The following is a 17105-nucleotide window of genomic DNA, read 5'->3' on the forward strand; positions in this document are numbered from 1 at the left end:
TGCTTACCTGTTAATAGTGTTTTCTCAAAGTATGATAGTATGTCTTCCAGAATTTCACTATATGCTTACAGTAAATAGTTCCTAGCTTGTTGAAATGTTAAATTCCTTGTTGGTTTCTTTTGATTCTCTGGGGCATATAGCAAGCCTGAAAGACATTATAATCATTTCTTACAGGGTGGAAATTTAGAAAGATTGTGTATTGGAGCCTAAATAGTTATTTTATTCATTATCATCTTTGAGTAAGACTTTTTTTCTTTTTTTTTTTTTTTTTTAAACAAATGTTACTTCCAGTTAATGCATTTGGCCCTACTGAATTTCAGGGACCAAAATACCTATACTTAAAAAGTTCTGCATCTTACAGTTGTAACCAATTAAGTATCAGCTTGGGATTGTTCTGAAGTCTTCATTGCTTAAAAACTATTGTAAGTAACAGTTGGCAAGATCTCTAAGCAGAAAGTTCCATGTTAAAATCTTTTGCCTGAAAGAATTTGTATGTAAATGTTAATGGAAAACACATTTAAACAAAATAAAACGTAAGGTGGCCCCAAACAAAAGCCACAAACAATTTGTCATTTGGTGCTTAGTCTTTGTAAGGGCTCTCTGTGGTTTGACTTGCCCCAGCTGCCTTTAAATGAGTACAGATCACCTTAAAACATGTTTATTAAATAGAAGATTCATTCTATAATTTAATTGAAAATCTTAGCCTAAAATAAGTTGCTTTGGCTTCTAGTCAGCACTGATTAAAATGTGAATAGTGAAGTGACTATCCTAAACCTGGTTTATCTCAATCCATACTACCATAGACTTTTGAGGTAAATACAGTTCTTATGTAGTGGTATTCTACTTGTATCCAGAATACTGTATTCATTAAAATTTTACTATGTTCATTTTTGTATTCCCTTCTTATTTTTTTTGCTCACGCATGTATCCTTAGTATAAATGTGTCGCTTTTAAAGTTTTGTCTCTGTGACTTTTAGAAATAAATTTCAAAAATTGTTTCAGAAGTTTTTGAAAGCATGTTTTGTTTTGTGGGTCAATAGCATATATTTCATAATTCCAACAGATTAATAAAACTTTACTTAGATTTATTTTTCTACTAGTTATATCTCTTTGTAAGATTATTAGTCCTTATGTCCAATGTAAAAGCATATATATTCTGTCAAACCAAATTTACATCATAGCTACAGATAGCCCCTTTCCCCTAAAATTATATAGGTAATATTTAAATAGGCTTAATCAGTGCTTTTAATTGGAAACATACTCTAACTTTCTACCTTTAGAAAGACTAATTATGGAAGACAAGGACCTAATTTGCATCTCGTAAGTTTTATCGGGTTTTCGAAATATTTGCTGTGCTCTTACCAGCACTGGGGATAAAATTCATAGAAGTGGAAAATAGTCTTTTATTAGTTTTACATAGTTTTGAGGACAGCTATTCCTCCTATTTACTTCTATTTGGAAAAAAATAATGAATTTATAAAGTAATTGACTTGTTTTTTCTGAAATCAAAATGGTAGAAAGGACCTTAAGAAATTAGTCAATATTTCTGTTTCCAGCTTAATATCTCCAAATCAACAGAGGCTTGTCTTCATTTTTCCTAAAGAATCTCATCATAACCTTTATTAAATGTAAACCAATTGAATGTGTGTGCCTTTGGGTCTCATAATAGTTCCTTTTTTTCTTTCTGTGTGTATACTGAGCTGTATTATGCACCTGTAATATGGTATCTCATGATGCAAAGATGTTCCTGGGATCAGACTAGCTAACCTAGCCCAGTAAAGACTAAAACTAGGAAGCAGAGTAGGACTTAAACTTGTGATGTGATGCATTTGATACGTATGGCATGACTTCCATCTGATTACCCCTCTAATATGTTACTTGATTTCATTTGTTTTATATGCATACTATTTAGAATGAATGCTTAGATCTCTCTTGTTTAAATGTTGGAATCAAATAATTTAAAAGTCCATGGCCTCAAGTTCTTGGTTAAATTTGAATAATATGCAATCAACTAGTACTTACTGAGTTCTTATCATGTGCTTGACGCTACTCCAGCCATGCTACTCTAGTGGCTACTCTAGCCACTCCATCACATCTACTCTACATCAGAGAAAATAAAGATGATTTATTGTCACTAACACAGTGATGGGGGCAGAAGAGCATGTATTGTTGTCTTATCTAGCCAACTTCTTTAAGCATTCCTTGTAAGACTAGTAAATTACCAACAAACTAGTTATCATTGGTTTCATCTTCACTCTCCAAGTCTTATTCTGTACAGGAAGAGCAATAAAATTTGAAAATTTCCAAATTAAATGGTGTGCATATCCTTTGAAAATCTGGTAGTATATGTTATACAGAAACTATCAATTTCCAGATTAAATTCTATTAAACAATGGGATTGACCAATGTAAATAAGAACCTGCCACACATTTTACTGCAATGCCCATGATACATCAAGAGCTTCATTGAATACTGAATATCAAGATAGTCACTGGTGTACCTAATCAATTAGACATTAATTAACGATGGTCATAATCCAAACCCCTGAGCTGGTATGTATATTAAATGACAGATTCTACAACCTTTTCTGTTTAAGCATACAAGGAATCAGTATGTAATAGAACACATTGATTTTTAAAATTTTTTTCTTAGAATGCTCATGTAGTACATATTCAATAGTAATAGTAATAATTTATGTATTCCTTTTAACCTAACAAATTCTACTTTTATGAATATATCAGAAACAAAATGGCCAATATATAAAGATATATGTAAAAAGAAGTTCATTTTAATATTATAATCGTAAAAAAATGCAAATACTGTGAATGTCCAGCAAAAGTGCAATGGTCCAAAAATTATGACACATCAATATTATGGAGTTATTCAAGTGCCCAAAAGTGTGGATTATAAGAGACACCTACAAGATTGTTAAGTTTCTCTATATATACATTTATAAATATATATAGTATATTTTGAGGAAAAATAAAAGAACAGTGCTATGCAAAGTACAATACATTTGTATGTGGTAAAAAACACACTAAATGGTTAAGATTACTGACAAATGGTGATACTGAATGGGGTGGGGGGGCAATATTTGCCTTGTTTTATATACTCCCATATGTTGACTTACAACAAGCACGTTATCTGTGCCACACACACAAAATATGAATTAGACTTTTATTGAAACTTGCTCCCACAGTAGTTATATCCTAACTGTAAAGAACAGCAATATCACACAATTCATCGACCTTATTAATGAGAATATTAAAGAATTTTAATTGCTGTACAAATATTTTAAAACATCTTTTTGAATTCTTTAAAACTTATCTTTATAAAATTTAGTTGCATATTTACAAAGTGAAGTCATTATTCTTCTCCCCAAGTTATTCATTACTAAGTATGTAATGGGGAGTCAATTTCAAAGCTGTGACTTTAGTATCCCTGTACTCTATAAATAGCCTAAACTTTTTCTAGTTTTTTACAGTAGTTGTAAGTACTAGTCCACAATGCTTCAATAATACCTATAACAAATATAAATCTAATAACTGCTAAAACCTTGTGGGTGTTTCCTAATCTGTCAGTTAATGAGAATAAAACAAATGTCATAAAATATCAGGTAGTTTTTCTATCTAATACCTTAATTTCCTATTTCAGAAAACCAGCATTAGATCAGGATTGGAACTCCATGTCTGGTAATCATTTGTCATTTAATTCTGTTCCTCTCCATGAAGGTTGCTATTGTGGAATGTACACTCTTCTGAATACTCTTTTCCTACTGGGGGATCACCTAACATCACTTTGCTTGCTGACGCAACAGCAGTTTCTTTACTACTTAGTATAGTAGTGACACAAAACAATTAAGGTGAAATCCTTCCCTGTTACCAAGGGCCATCTGTCCTTAATCTTTCTTTCCTGATTTCCTTCTTTCTCCTCTAATGCTTCTTCGTCATCTCCCCTTGTGGATTCTTAATGCTATTACCTTCCTTTGACTAACACAAAATATTATCAACTCACTGTGAGATCACAAGAGTTATAAGTAGCAAATTCATGTCTAGAATCTGTGTAGTCATTAATCCACATTTTTAAGTGTACCACTGTATTGAATCTACAGAAAAACAGGTTCATATTGGAGCAAAAGGAAAAAAAGGGCTGGGAAGGAAGGTCTCCAGGGAAACAAATGGAATATATATTATTTTGTATTATATTTATATTATTTCTTTGATCATCTACTCTCCTTCATTTATTCCATCCTGCTTTTGATTTCTAAGACCTCTTTCTTGTTTTCTGAACACTTCCTTTCATAGCATCCCATTTTAGGTTTATGATTGCAGAATTTTCTTTTATCTCTGTGACAACTGTAATTTTTTAAAAGCTTTCTTCTGCTCCTGCACTGTCTCTATTTCCTCCAGGCTCCTCTATTTCTGACTGTTTAATTTTAATCTGTCTCTTCCTTATTGGAAGCATTATTTAAGTATCTAGTGATTCATAGATGCTGATTCATATTTAAGAACTAAATAGCTGATTGGAATCCCTATGTGCATGAATGGGACCAGGCAACAGGTAATCAGAAATAAAACACAATTTTTGAAGAACTCCAGAAGTAAGTTGCTGAAAATCTTTTATCTAAGTGCATTCAGTTTCTTCAAACTCACAGGGACAAATGTAAAAAAGTAACAGAAACCTCAATCAAATAGAGTCTGGAGACCAGAAGGGGGAGCTCTCATGCCCCGTGATGATGGCAGAACCCAACAGGAGGAAGAAAGACTCCTATTCTTTCCTGGCAAGGACTCAGCCAATGAAAAGCCATGGGTCTGTTTATGATAGCCCTCTCAACTTCCTTTTCCCCTTTATAAAAGCTTTCCCCCTTGTGGGGACTTGCCCATGGCTTGCCTACATATGGCTTGCCATGGTTGCAGACCGCAAGTTGCAATTCTCTACTGATCCTGAATAAACCCATCTTTGCTGGAGAAATATCTGGCAGTCTATTTGTTTGGTCAACACAAGAATGTGAATAATATGCCCAATTACTGGAATTCTGAGAACAGGATGAATAAGAGAGCTATTATGAGTTGAATTGTGTCCTCCCCCACCAAATTTGTAACTTGAAGTCCTAACCCACCAATACCTCAGAATATGACCTTATTTGGAAAAAGGATTATTGCAGGTGTAATTAGTTATATTGGAATAGGATGGGCCCCTAATCCAATAGGACTAGTGCCTGTGAGAGGGGAAATTTGGACACAGACACACACACACACACACACACATAAAACAGGGAGCATTCCATGCTAAAGGTAGAGCTCTAGGTGATGTGGCAGAAGCCAAGGAATATCAGAGATTGCCAGCAAACCATAGGAAGCTAGGAGAACAGGTCATAGAACAGGTACATAGAACAGGTGCTTCCTCACAGCCCTCAGAAGGAACCAATCCTGCCTACACCTTGATCTCAGACTTTTAGCCTGTAGAACTGTGAGACAATACATTTATGTTGTTTAAGCCACCAAATTTGTGGTTTGTGGTACTTTGTTACAGCAGTGTGAGGAAATTAATACAGGAGCTTATGGTTCAACATGTAATAATTATTTTAATCCCATGTTGTTAGCCCTGTGCCTCATTGCAACCCTTTATTCACTAGCTTTCCTGAACCTGGAGCTTCTCTGGTTCAAATTATCCAGAGAATAAGCTTCTGATCCCTTGCTTGGTTAGGGGTGTGGATGTGAATGGAGAAATAGTTGCCTACTGGTATGGTCTAGGGAAGTGGGCCTGGAGCATGCCAAGAGCTTCCTTGCAGCCTGCAAGTGCTGAGCCCCTGAGGGGTTCTGGAGAGTGAATTGACTGGCTCTGTGTACTTGTGCCACTCAGTCACTTATTACCTACCCAACTACACTTCATATTTTGAAGGTTGAGGAAATTTCTCATACATTATGTGTCCTTTTCCATTTCATTTGTCCTTAAGTTTTAAATACACACACACATACACACACATATACACACATATATTTCTAATTCATGTATTTTTATTTTAGTGAAGTTTTATGAGATAAAGGAGATAAATACATGCTAATCCACCAATTTTAACCAGAAGCCTTTTGCTTCTGATCTCAATATGCTACGTTTGAACATCAAAGCCAGAGACTGGATAGACAGGTCAAACACATGCACTTCCTTCCCTTTATGCCTCAAATCCCTTAAATTCTGAGAAGAAATTCATAGTAGCATCATAAAATAAGAAAGGGTTCATGAACGCATAAGACTTCTTGAGGAATCCCTGGATGATGGAAAAATTGATTGTATGGGACAATTAACTGTATAGATGTTGGAAAAACAGTTAACCCTTGAGCAACACAGGTTTGAACTGTGTAGGGTCACTTATACATGGATTTTTATCACTAAATACATACTACAGCACTACACAATCCAATCCTCGGTTGGTTGAATTCAAGAATGTGGAAACTCAGATATGAGAGCCAACTGTAAAGTTATACTTGGATTTTTGACTGCATGGCGGTGGGGTCTGTGTCCCTAATTCCTGAGTTGTTCAAGGGTCAACTGTAGACTGATTGAGAAGTGACACAGCTAGAAAAACCAAAGCTCAAATGCTTTGAAGAAAACCACATCCTGAAGAAAACCACTGCTGAATTCACAGCAGAACCAGAAAAACAGCAAGCTCAAGAACAAATATGAAGAATAGGAGATGTTGTTTCTGAGTAATTATCAGGGTAAATGGCTAATAAGGCCAGCTATACCTTGCAGGGTGGGGGCAAGATTCTCCAGAAGGCTGTATATAGTCTGAATAAACATCCGATATACGGTGCTACTTCTCTCATAGCTGGTGTCCAGGAATCATGAGGTGAAAATGGGCGTGGCACCAGTCTCTATTACCCCTAGTGATCACTAGCAAAATGTGTGCTTCCTGTTCTCATGACTTTATGTTCTGCTGGCCTAGAGGTCTTAGTTCCAAAGGGAGGAATGCTTCCACACTGAGACACAGCAATGATTTTCGATTGAACTGCAAGTTAAGACTGCCACCCCACCACTTTGGACTCCTCATGCCTCTGAATCAATAGGCCTAGAAGGTAGTTACTGTGCTGACTGGAGAGACCAATCCTGACTACCCAGGGGAAATTGGACTGCTGCTCCACAATGGAGGTAATGAAGAATATGTGTGGAATACACAGATCTCTTAGTGTCTCTTAGTATTACCACCCTTGTGATTAAAATCAATGGAAAACTACCACAACTCAATCCAGGAAGGACTACCAATGGCTCAGAGCCTTCAGGAATCAAGGTTTGGATCACCCCCCCCCCCCCAGGTAAAGATACATGACAAGGCAAGGTGCTTGCTAAAGGCAAAAGGAATATAGAATGGGTAGTGAAAGAAAAGTAAAACTACCAGCTACAACCATGTGACCAATTATAGATATAAGGACTGTAACTATCATTGAGCATTTCCTCCTTATTCTGCTATGAATACATTTGTGTATCTATATATCTCTATCTGTATCTATATGTCTTTGTCTTCTTTCCTCTCCTATTACCTTATAACATAGGCGTATTGAATTTATATTGCAGTATTTAAGTACTGTTAATTTTACATCATAGTATTGAAATTATAGGATATCAAGAAGAAGAGTAAACATCACTGAAGGATTTTATCTCCTCTTCTCGGGAAGGGGTTGGTACATTTTCAGTTGTACACAGGATAGTTGTATCATGTTAGATGGAACTTTGGTCTTAATATTGTTTTCATTTGAGTATTGTTTAATGAGATGAATATGGGTGCCACGTTGACAAGGGGTGGGCTTGTGATGATCAGTTTTATGTGCCAACTTGACTGCGCCATGGGGTGCCCAGATATTTAGTTAAACATTATTCTGGATTTGTCTGTGAGAATGTTTTTTGGAGGAGATTAACATTTGAATCAGTAGAATGAGTAAAACATATTGTCCTCCTATCCCATCGGTCAAAGGCATGAATAGAACAAGAGGCTAATACTCCTTTAACTGACAAGGAATCTCCTCTTGCTTGACTGCCTTGGGCTGAGGCATGGGTTTTTCCTGGGTCTCAAGCCTGCAAATATTTGGTCTGGAACTACAACATTGGCTGTCTAGGGTGTCTCTTAGGTCTCCAGCTTGCTGACTACAGTTCTTGGAACTTGTCAGCCTCCATAGTGGCATGAGAAAATTCCTTACAATAAATCTCTTCAGGGACTTCCCTGGTGGTGCAGTGGTTAAGACTCCACACTCCCAGCGCAGGGAACCCGGGTTCAATCCCTGGTCAGGGAACTAGATCCCACATGCATGCCACAACTAAGAGTTCACATGCCACAACTAAGGAGCCCATGTGCCACAACTAAGGAGCCGGCGAGCTGCAACTAAGACCCAGCACAACCAAATAAATAAATATTAAAAGAAATAATAATAAATAAATCTCTTCATATATAATATACATATAATATGTATTGGTAAGATATATAGTTATAGATAAACATCTATATTTATTTACCTGTATCTATATCTATATCTATCTACCTATCTATCTGTCTATCTATCCATCCTACTGGTTCTGTTTCTTTGGAGAACTCTAATACATCACCCAAGTAAAGTCTTCCTTCTTTTGGGAAATAGGGAGGAGTTGACGGAAAACAAATAGGCTGCCAGATATTTCTCCAGGAAAGAAGAGTTCATTCAGGATCAGCAGAGAATTGCAGTTTGGGGTCTGCAACCATGGCAAGTCACATACAAGTCCCCACAGGGCAAGGGAAGGAGAATGCTTCTATAGAGGGGGAAAGGAAGTTGTAAGGGCCATAGTAAACAAAGCATCTATGTCTTTTCATTGGCTGAGCCCTTGCCAGGAGAGAAGAGCAGACTTTCTTCCCCCCGTTGGGCTCTTCTATTGTCACGGGGTGTGAGAGCTCCCCCCTTCTATTCTCCAGACTCTATTTAATTGAGGTTTCTATTTATTAATTTTCAACATTTCCCCCTTTTGATCAAGATCTTGCTCTGAAAGCACTGATGATCAAGCATCAGGTTTTTATAGTTTTAGTGGGTTTCTCTTCCTTAGTGCCAGGAAGGACCTTTCCTGGGTGTAGTGTCCCAAATATGAGGGAAAGTGCACAGGTTGAAAACCAATTAAAGTCACATTTGAGTAACAAGGAGGGGTAGGAGGGAGATCTCTCAGGCACTTTTTATCTAAAATCCATATGTTATCAAGATCATAGACATTGGTGTGGTCTGATCCGGATAACTTTGGAAAGCTGTCGAATCAGATTTCCTCTGCTTCTATTCTAGAAAATCTACTTTAAGTCACCAGATTATGTGCACGTTCAGTCAGAGTTCAGTGCTTTCTTTAGGTGCATTACATAAATGCAAGAGTCTATTCCTTGGAGTCTGGCAGTATCTGATGGAAGCCTTTATAGTGAGGTTGAAGAGAGTTCTTCTGGAGGTGCCTTTTCCAATAGATGAAATCTCCATGTTACGAGGTGTGATGCTTAATGTCTTCATCTCCTGAGAGCACACCGTGAAAAGACTGCTCTATCAAAACATGTTATTTTTAACAGAAGCAATCAGGCCTTTGTAATATTGGAGTATCTCTCCTTTTATCTCCTTCTATGAATTGTAGGTCAAAAGAAGCAGGAGCCAAGTGCAGTGGGAATCCCGTGACTATCTCAAAGGGTGAGAGTTAATGTGTTCCAAAAGAGGTGAATCTGAGATTTAGAAGGACTGCAGCAACAATTTTGGTCAAGGTTTTTGGAGGGCCTCTACAAATTTTATCACTGGGTCTTAATAATGCCATTAGTGTGTTCAACATAGGATTGGGGGTGGTAAGCATAGTGAGAGTATTGTAAAACTGACCAAACGGCATAGACTTTTTGAAGTACCTGTCCAGCAAGATAGGTTGAGTTTCCGAGGTAAGGATAATCTTTTCCAAAAGGGCTTTAGAAGAAACAGTAGCCTGTCTGCAAAAGAAGGCTTCAGTCCAATGTGAAAACATACAGACCAAGCCTAAAACAGATTTATATCCATGAGGCAGAGGAAGTTGTATGAAATCCATTTGCCAGACTTCAAATGGTCTGTTAGGCACTTTAAAACGTCCAGGAGCAGTATGAACAGGCTTCCCTGGGTTGTATTTTGGACAAGTGGGATAAGAAAGGTAGGCATTTTTGTGGCCTTGTTAATGTTTCACCACCAACATTATTCATGAAGGCTATCATTTTGTCAATAGATCAATGATTTAATGCATGTACAGTGGTTAGGACTGGGAATTTGAGTCTCCAGTGAGACTGGGTTGTTATTTGGTCCAAACCAGAGCTTTCTCTTTTTATCAAACTAACAGTTGTTGATTTCCAATCTTGTTTTTCTTTTTCTGAGGCCAACTATTGGACTTTTCTGGCCAGTTTTTCTAAGTTATCATTTGGGGAAATATGCCTTTGAACCATGACAGAGATTTGGCTGTTTCTGGTCTCTTTAACAGCAGCATTCCTTGCAAAAATGCCAGCAAGGTGGGTGATTTCCCTTAGCTTCCAGTGAGTCAAGTTTATAATGCCCCAGAATCTTAATAATAGACAAAGCAGTAGGTAAAAGTATTACAACCAATAATTCCTGAACATAGGGGCCATTTTAAACTTTATTTCTACTGGAAGTAAAGGAAGCCATGTTGCTTCCTTGACATTCCAAAATCTTGAGCTACTCTGAAAGTGTACCTTCTATCAGTATAAATATTGGCAGTTTTGTCCTTGGCTAAAGTACAAGCTTATCTAAGAGCTTATAATTCAGCCTGTTGGACTGAAATAGCCATAGGTAAAGATACTACCTCAACAGCATCATAAGGAGTTGCAACAAACGAACCTAGCTACAAAACAGAAACAGACTCACAGACATAGAGGTCAGACTTGTAGTTGCCAGTGGGGAGAGGAGGAGGGAGAGGGATGGACTGGGAGTTTGGGGTTGGTAGATGCCAACTACTACATCTAGAATTAATAACCAACAAGGTCCTACTGTATAACACAGGGAACTATATCCAATCTCCTGGGATAAACCATAATGGAAAAGAATATTAAAAAAAAGAATGTCTCTATGTGTATAACTGAATCACTTTGCTGTACAGCAGAGATTGACACAACATTGTAAATCAATTATACTTCAATATTAAAAAAATGAAAAAAAACAGAGGAGTTGTAATAGCATACCCAGCACTACATTTGCCATTGTCAGTTTTTAAATAAGAACCATCAGTGAACCATGATGAAATCAGTGTTACCCAAAGGAATTCCCTATAGATCACCATAAGGGGTCAGAAAGTGGTCTATCAGCATTAAGCAGTCATGAGGGACCTTGCCTATGTACCTCTTTATCCGGCTATTCATCTATATTCTTTATAGTAGCCTTTATAATTAAATGGAAAATGTAAGAAAGTGTTTCTCTGAGTTCTGTGAACTGCTCTAGCAAATTAATAGAACTGAGGAGGGGGGCATGGGAACATTTGATATACGGTTAGGTTGGTCAGTCAGAAACACAAGTGACAGACGACCTGGACTGTGATTGGCTTCTGACATGACGGCAGTCTTATGGGATGGAGCCCTTAACTGGTCAGATCTAATGCTATCTCCAAGTAGATAGTATCAGAATTGAGTTAACTTTGTAGGATACCCAGTCAGTGTGAGCACTGGAAAAATTGGTGGTGTTGGAAAACACTCCGGAAATACCTTCCAAATGCTGAGTATGAACTATTTCAAAAACACAAGTATACATTCATCCAAACTAGAATTTAAATGTGAGGTCAAAATAAATAAATGTTCTGACTTGCAAAGGTCAAAAGTTACCACCCACAGAACCTCTCTGAGATAATTACATGAGAATCATCATAGAAAAATGTTAGATATAAAAAAATGTTAAATATAAGAAAACAGAAAACGTGATATACAAGAAAGGGCAACACACAAATATACAGTTAAGTCTTAATACTATTCATATATAATGCTTTAAAAGAGTGAAGAATGTGGTCATTAAAATCCCTGATGATACTAACATTTAGACATTGGGATAAAGGGATGGGGTAAAAACCAAAGTAAATAAAACCTAAAACTAAGATTAATGCTAAGATTAATTAGTGCTAAGATTAATCCTAGATATTGCTAAAATTATAACTTTCAGATGTTGCTGTAATTAACTATAGATATTGCTAAAAATATAAATTTGTATATAAACAAGCAAACAAACAAAAAGACAGGAATTGGATGTGTAACTTCCAATCTCACTAATAAAAAAGAAATTTAGTAAAAGAAATCCAATCAAACAAAACAAGAAAGGAACAAAAAAATAAAAGGAAAAAAGCAGTGCAAAAGACAAAACATAAGATGGCAGGAGTAAGTTCAAATATATCTGTTATTATAATTTATAAAAGTCTTCTATTAAAAGAATAATTAGATTTTTTAAAAACAAGGTATGATTGAAAAAACTGTACTTACAACAAAATTGCGCTGAAAGTTTGAAAATGATATATTAATCAAATGCTCAGAAAATAAGAACAACTTTGACAATATTATAATCAAGAACAAATAGAATTTACAATTATAATAGAACAGAAAAGAATAATTTTTTATATTGGTCAAATATACACTGTGCCTCTTTCCATCCTTTTATAATCCCCATTCTCAACAAAGAAAACACCAACCTCAGCTTAGAGGCTTCTGCAAGCACTGATAATGCCTCAGCATTTATAACTTTTTGTTTTTAGTACATGTATTTTTATAGTTAAGTTCTATTTGTGGATATTTCACTTTGGCTTTCCAATTACAGTTTTGATGGTTTTCTTTTTAAATAAATTTTTTGAAGTATAAAAAGCAAGTGAATGTAAAACATACCAAGGAAATAATAGCATTTGTGAGACTTCGGTAGGGCAAAATACTCGAAGGTACCATGTAATGCTACACAAATATGACAAAAAACAAAAGATGATGTGGCACAGAATGGTTAGCTGCTCACCAAACCTGCAGATAGAGAGACTGTATTTCCCAGCCTCCTTTCCTCCTTTCCAGAGTCCTGGCCAATTGCATGTGAGTGGAAGTCAAATTTTAATCTCTATCACGCCATCTTCTATTCTCTTCCTCCTCTGATGACTGAACCCAAGGCTCTAGTGAAAGGAAGAATGATAAAACAAAAGGAGTTTGGGAGTTGAATTGTGTTCCCACAGAGGTAACAGCAAATATTGATGCATACTGCCTTGTCATCCAGGAAGATTTCCCTCTAGAAAGTCTTCAGGGCAGTGAACTTTTTCTTTCACTCAACTGGTTGGTAATATGATGGAGAGACACACACACAGAAACACACTCACTCACTCCACACACTTGTGCTTAGTATTCTACTGGTTATATTCCTTGATCCGAGGTTTTTATTATATTATGTATGATAACTAGGTTTCTTCTTTTATCAGCATTTGAATAATCAACAGAATTCATCATATTACTTAAGGGAATATACCTTTTTTTGAGGTTTTTAGCAATGAATTTAATATAGGCAAGGGAAAGCTCTAACTATAAATACATCTCATCTGTTCATTGTAGCAGGCCCATAAGTAGTCTTAGAAAGGATCTGGAAGCTCCTACTTCAAGTTGTGGGTGTATGGCCATAAATTAGTAAAATCACATAAAAAAATTCCAAGGTTAAAGATTTTCATTACTTTAGACTGATCTTTTTCCAGTTAGTACCAAAAAAGCTTCTTACATTATAACGGTGAGAGAATGAATTTCTTTCTTAATATTATTTATGTATGTGTGAATTGTTCTTTTATGTGTATGCGTGTTTAACAGATTTCTAATCATGGGTGACCCATACTCACTATCTATTAAGTTCTTGACTAATATTTTCTGATGTCACTTTCATTTATTCAACAAACATTACTGGGTACAAACCAGTCAGGTGCTGTGAGAAACACTCTTTGCTCTAGACCTGAGGGACCAGGGCTAGGCTCCTATTCTCAGGAAGCTCTAATAGGGGGGAAAATGGAGAGAGAAAAAAATTCCAGTATAGTACAATAAGTTCACTCTAGTCAAATAAATGAAAATTGAAATATTAGTGAGATAAGTTATTTTTGGCTGGTAAAGATGACTATTACTTTTTAATGTTAGTCAGTGTATGGGAAAAATGGATATCTCATACCATGCTGCGAGAATAAAAATTATAGATTCTGGATACAATTTGGGAATATGCCACAAAAGCCTTAAAATGTGCAAACCTTTGGCCCACAGATTCCATGTCTTTGATTCTGTCATGAAGAAATATTCATGAATGTATGCAACCAACATGCTTCTAGGATATTCATCCAGCATTGCTATTATTAGTAAAAAAAAATTGTAATTAATTTAAATGGCTAATAATCAGTACATTTTTATAAACCAGCCATAGGGTAGAATGCTGCACAGCTTTTAGAAAAAGATGCTGTAGAAGAGGATTTCGACATGAAAAAATTTTCACATTCTATTTTTGTGTTAAATGAAAAAATAAATTACAAATATATCCATCCTTAGGTGTTTACATTTATCTCTGGGTAATAGAGTTGCAGGGATTTTTATTTTCTGGTACATGCACATTTATACTTTCTAACCTGGAAATGTCCCTTGAACAAACAACTGACCATTGGGAAATGGGAGCCTATCAAATCCATTACAAAGAGACTCTGTTATATATGTGCTGCTTTTATGAGTATGAGAGGGGCCCAAGGTATGGTGGTCATATTAATTTAGAATTAAAATCTTGAGGATCTGTATAAAAGGTGTCAATTGTTTCACTTTATGCTTGATAATCTGAAAATCCAGGAATCACTGATACATTTTGGCAGCCTCCCTCTTTACCCAACTGCTATTATGACACACTAGCATATGTATGGTACTTAATAACCCTGGCAAAATGGAATAGTGTGTTTATTGCTTTCTTTTTAAAGAATTTTGTCTACACTTCCAGTGTTACAACAGCTAGAGCTTAATGATAGTGGTCACATAAAGTACATGTTATATCCTTAGGGATGAGAATAGGCTACAGGAAAAGTATGTAAAATTTTTTTAAACTTGCTTCTGTAGTTTGAGAGAGTTGGTTGTCACCTTGACTGAATGAGATTTATCATTTCCTTGGGGTGAGATTTCTTATAATGACTGAATTTCTCTTAGTTATTTATAAAATCAATTAAATGAATAAATGCATTAATTACAAACCTTGGTGTTATAATTTTATCTACTTAAGCGCTATTTATCACCTACATCCTCAATACCAGGCAAGCAGTCTGAGGAAGTTCAGGGAAACTATGTTTGCCAATAGGTTACGATGAAATCTAAAGTTGATTTGCCTTTCATAGGTTCTTTAAGAGAGGTAAATTTTCTACCGGATATCCGAGATGGGGACTAACAAGCTCGTACGTTTCTATGGAAGGAAAATACATTCTATTTTCCACAAGACACTATCTTGTAAACAGTTAAGAGTTAGTGGTCACATTAGGCTAAAGTGACCAGAACTATCTTAGACACAGGAAGGCTCTAACTGGGTAACCAGAGGAAATTCAATCATTTCTATGGTTTGGTATTCTGGATTTGATTAACTTAGCACTGAAAAATAGTTTTTCCTGTACAGCACCGAGAACTCTACTCAGTATTCTGTAATGATCTATATGGGAAAAGAATCTAGAAAAGAGTGGATATATGTATATGTATAACTGATTCATACCTGAAACTAACACAACATTGTAAATCAACTATACACCAATAAAAATTTTTTAAAGATAAAAAGGTTTTCCTTTTCAGTTTTCTAAAAAAATTCCATTAAAAAAAACACCAACACAAAACACATATGCCATCTGTACAACTGAAGAGGATCAATGAGCCCTCAACGTTAGTTCAGGCTCACCTATAAATTACTTGCATGATTTGGACAAGCTCGTACAGACTTCTCTGAGCCTTAGTTTGGTCTATGTGGTTCCCAAAATACTTTTTGGGTTTATAGGCTATCATTTAATGATAATGAGAAAAAGTCTGTCCATGCTGAGATGCTGGTAACGGTATCACATTCAATCTGCTTTAGAAGAACAAAGCGTCTGGAAGTATTTAAACAGTTGGAGGCCAAGAAGGAAAGAGTGGGGACAACAATAAGCATTACGAAATTTCTGCCTTAACTTTGCATTCATATTGGTATACAAACAACTTGGGCATAAATGTAAAAATATCTTAGTGTAGACTAAGATAAGTGGTGATTAAATATAGAGTAGCACAATATAAGGTACTATGTGATAGCTATAGCAGTAGTAATCTGAGAACAGAGAAGAACAAAAAGTTCCTTTCTTTTGGGTACCGAAAAAATATATTGAAGAATATAATTTATAAGCAAGAATTGCTGAATGGTAATTGGGCTGTTTGGTGGATTAAAAATGAACCCCAATTCTTTGACATTCCTCCCATCTAGAAATGAGGGTCTATGTCCCCTCACTTTAAATCATTGTGGGTTCCAGACCTGCTTTTACCATTAGATTGCGGCAGAAACAACACTGTGCCAGTTTCCAGGACCAGAACATAAGAAACTGGTAGTTTCTACTTCCTGTTTCTTGAAAAACTCTTTCTGGGAGCCCTGGGTTGTCCTGTAAGAAATCCAACCACCTTGCAACTGTCATGCTACAAAGGTCACATGTTGATACTCTGGGCAATAGTTCCAGTTGACCTCAGCCTTCTAGACCCTCCTAGAAGTAATAGTAATAGTCACATGAGTGAAAGGTCTTGGACCTTCCAGACCATCCCATTCACCAGTTTATATAACTTGATGATGCCAATCAATCCCACATGGAGAGGAGTCTCTCGGCTAAAACCTGTTCAACTTCTTTACCCACAAAATTGTGAGATACAGCAAAATTGTTTTTTGACACTCCTAAAGCTTGGGGTAAGCTGTTAGGCAGCAATGGGTAACTGAAACAAGATGATAAAAGATTCTTAGAAGTAGGTCTTTTTTCCCTGAAATTTTATTTGGTTTGTGGTATACTGGGGAGACAGTTTATGACATCAGACCTTCTAATCTTGGATCTTCTAATCTTGGATGACTCCTGGAGTGTTACATCTAGAAAGAGAATTACATTAC

This window comes from Phocoena phocoena, chromosome 4, assembly GCF_963924675.1.
Source record: "Phocoena phocoena chromosome 4, mPhoPho1.1, whole genome shotgun sequence".
NCBI lineage: Eukaryota > Metazoa > Chordata > Mammalia > Artiodactyla > Phocoenidae > Phocoena > Phocoena phocoena.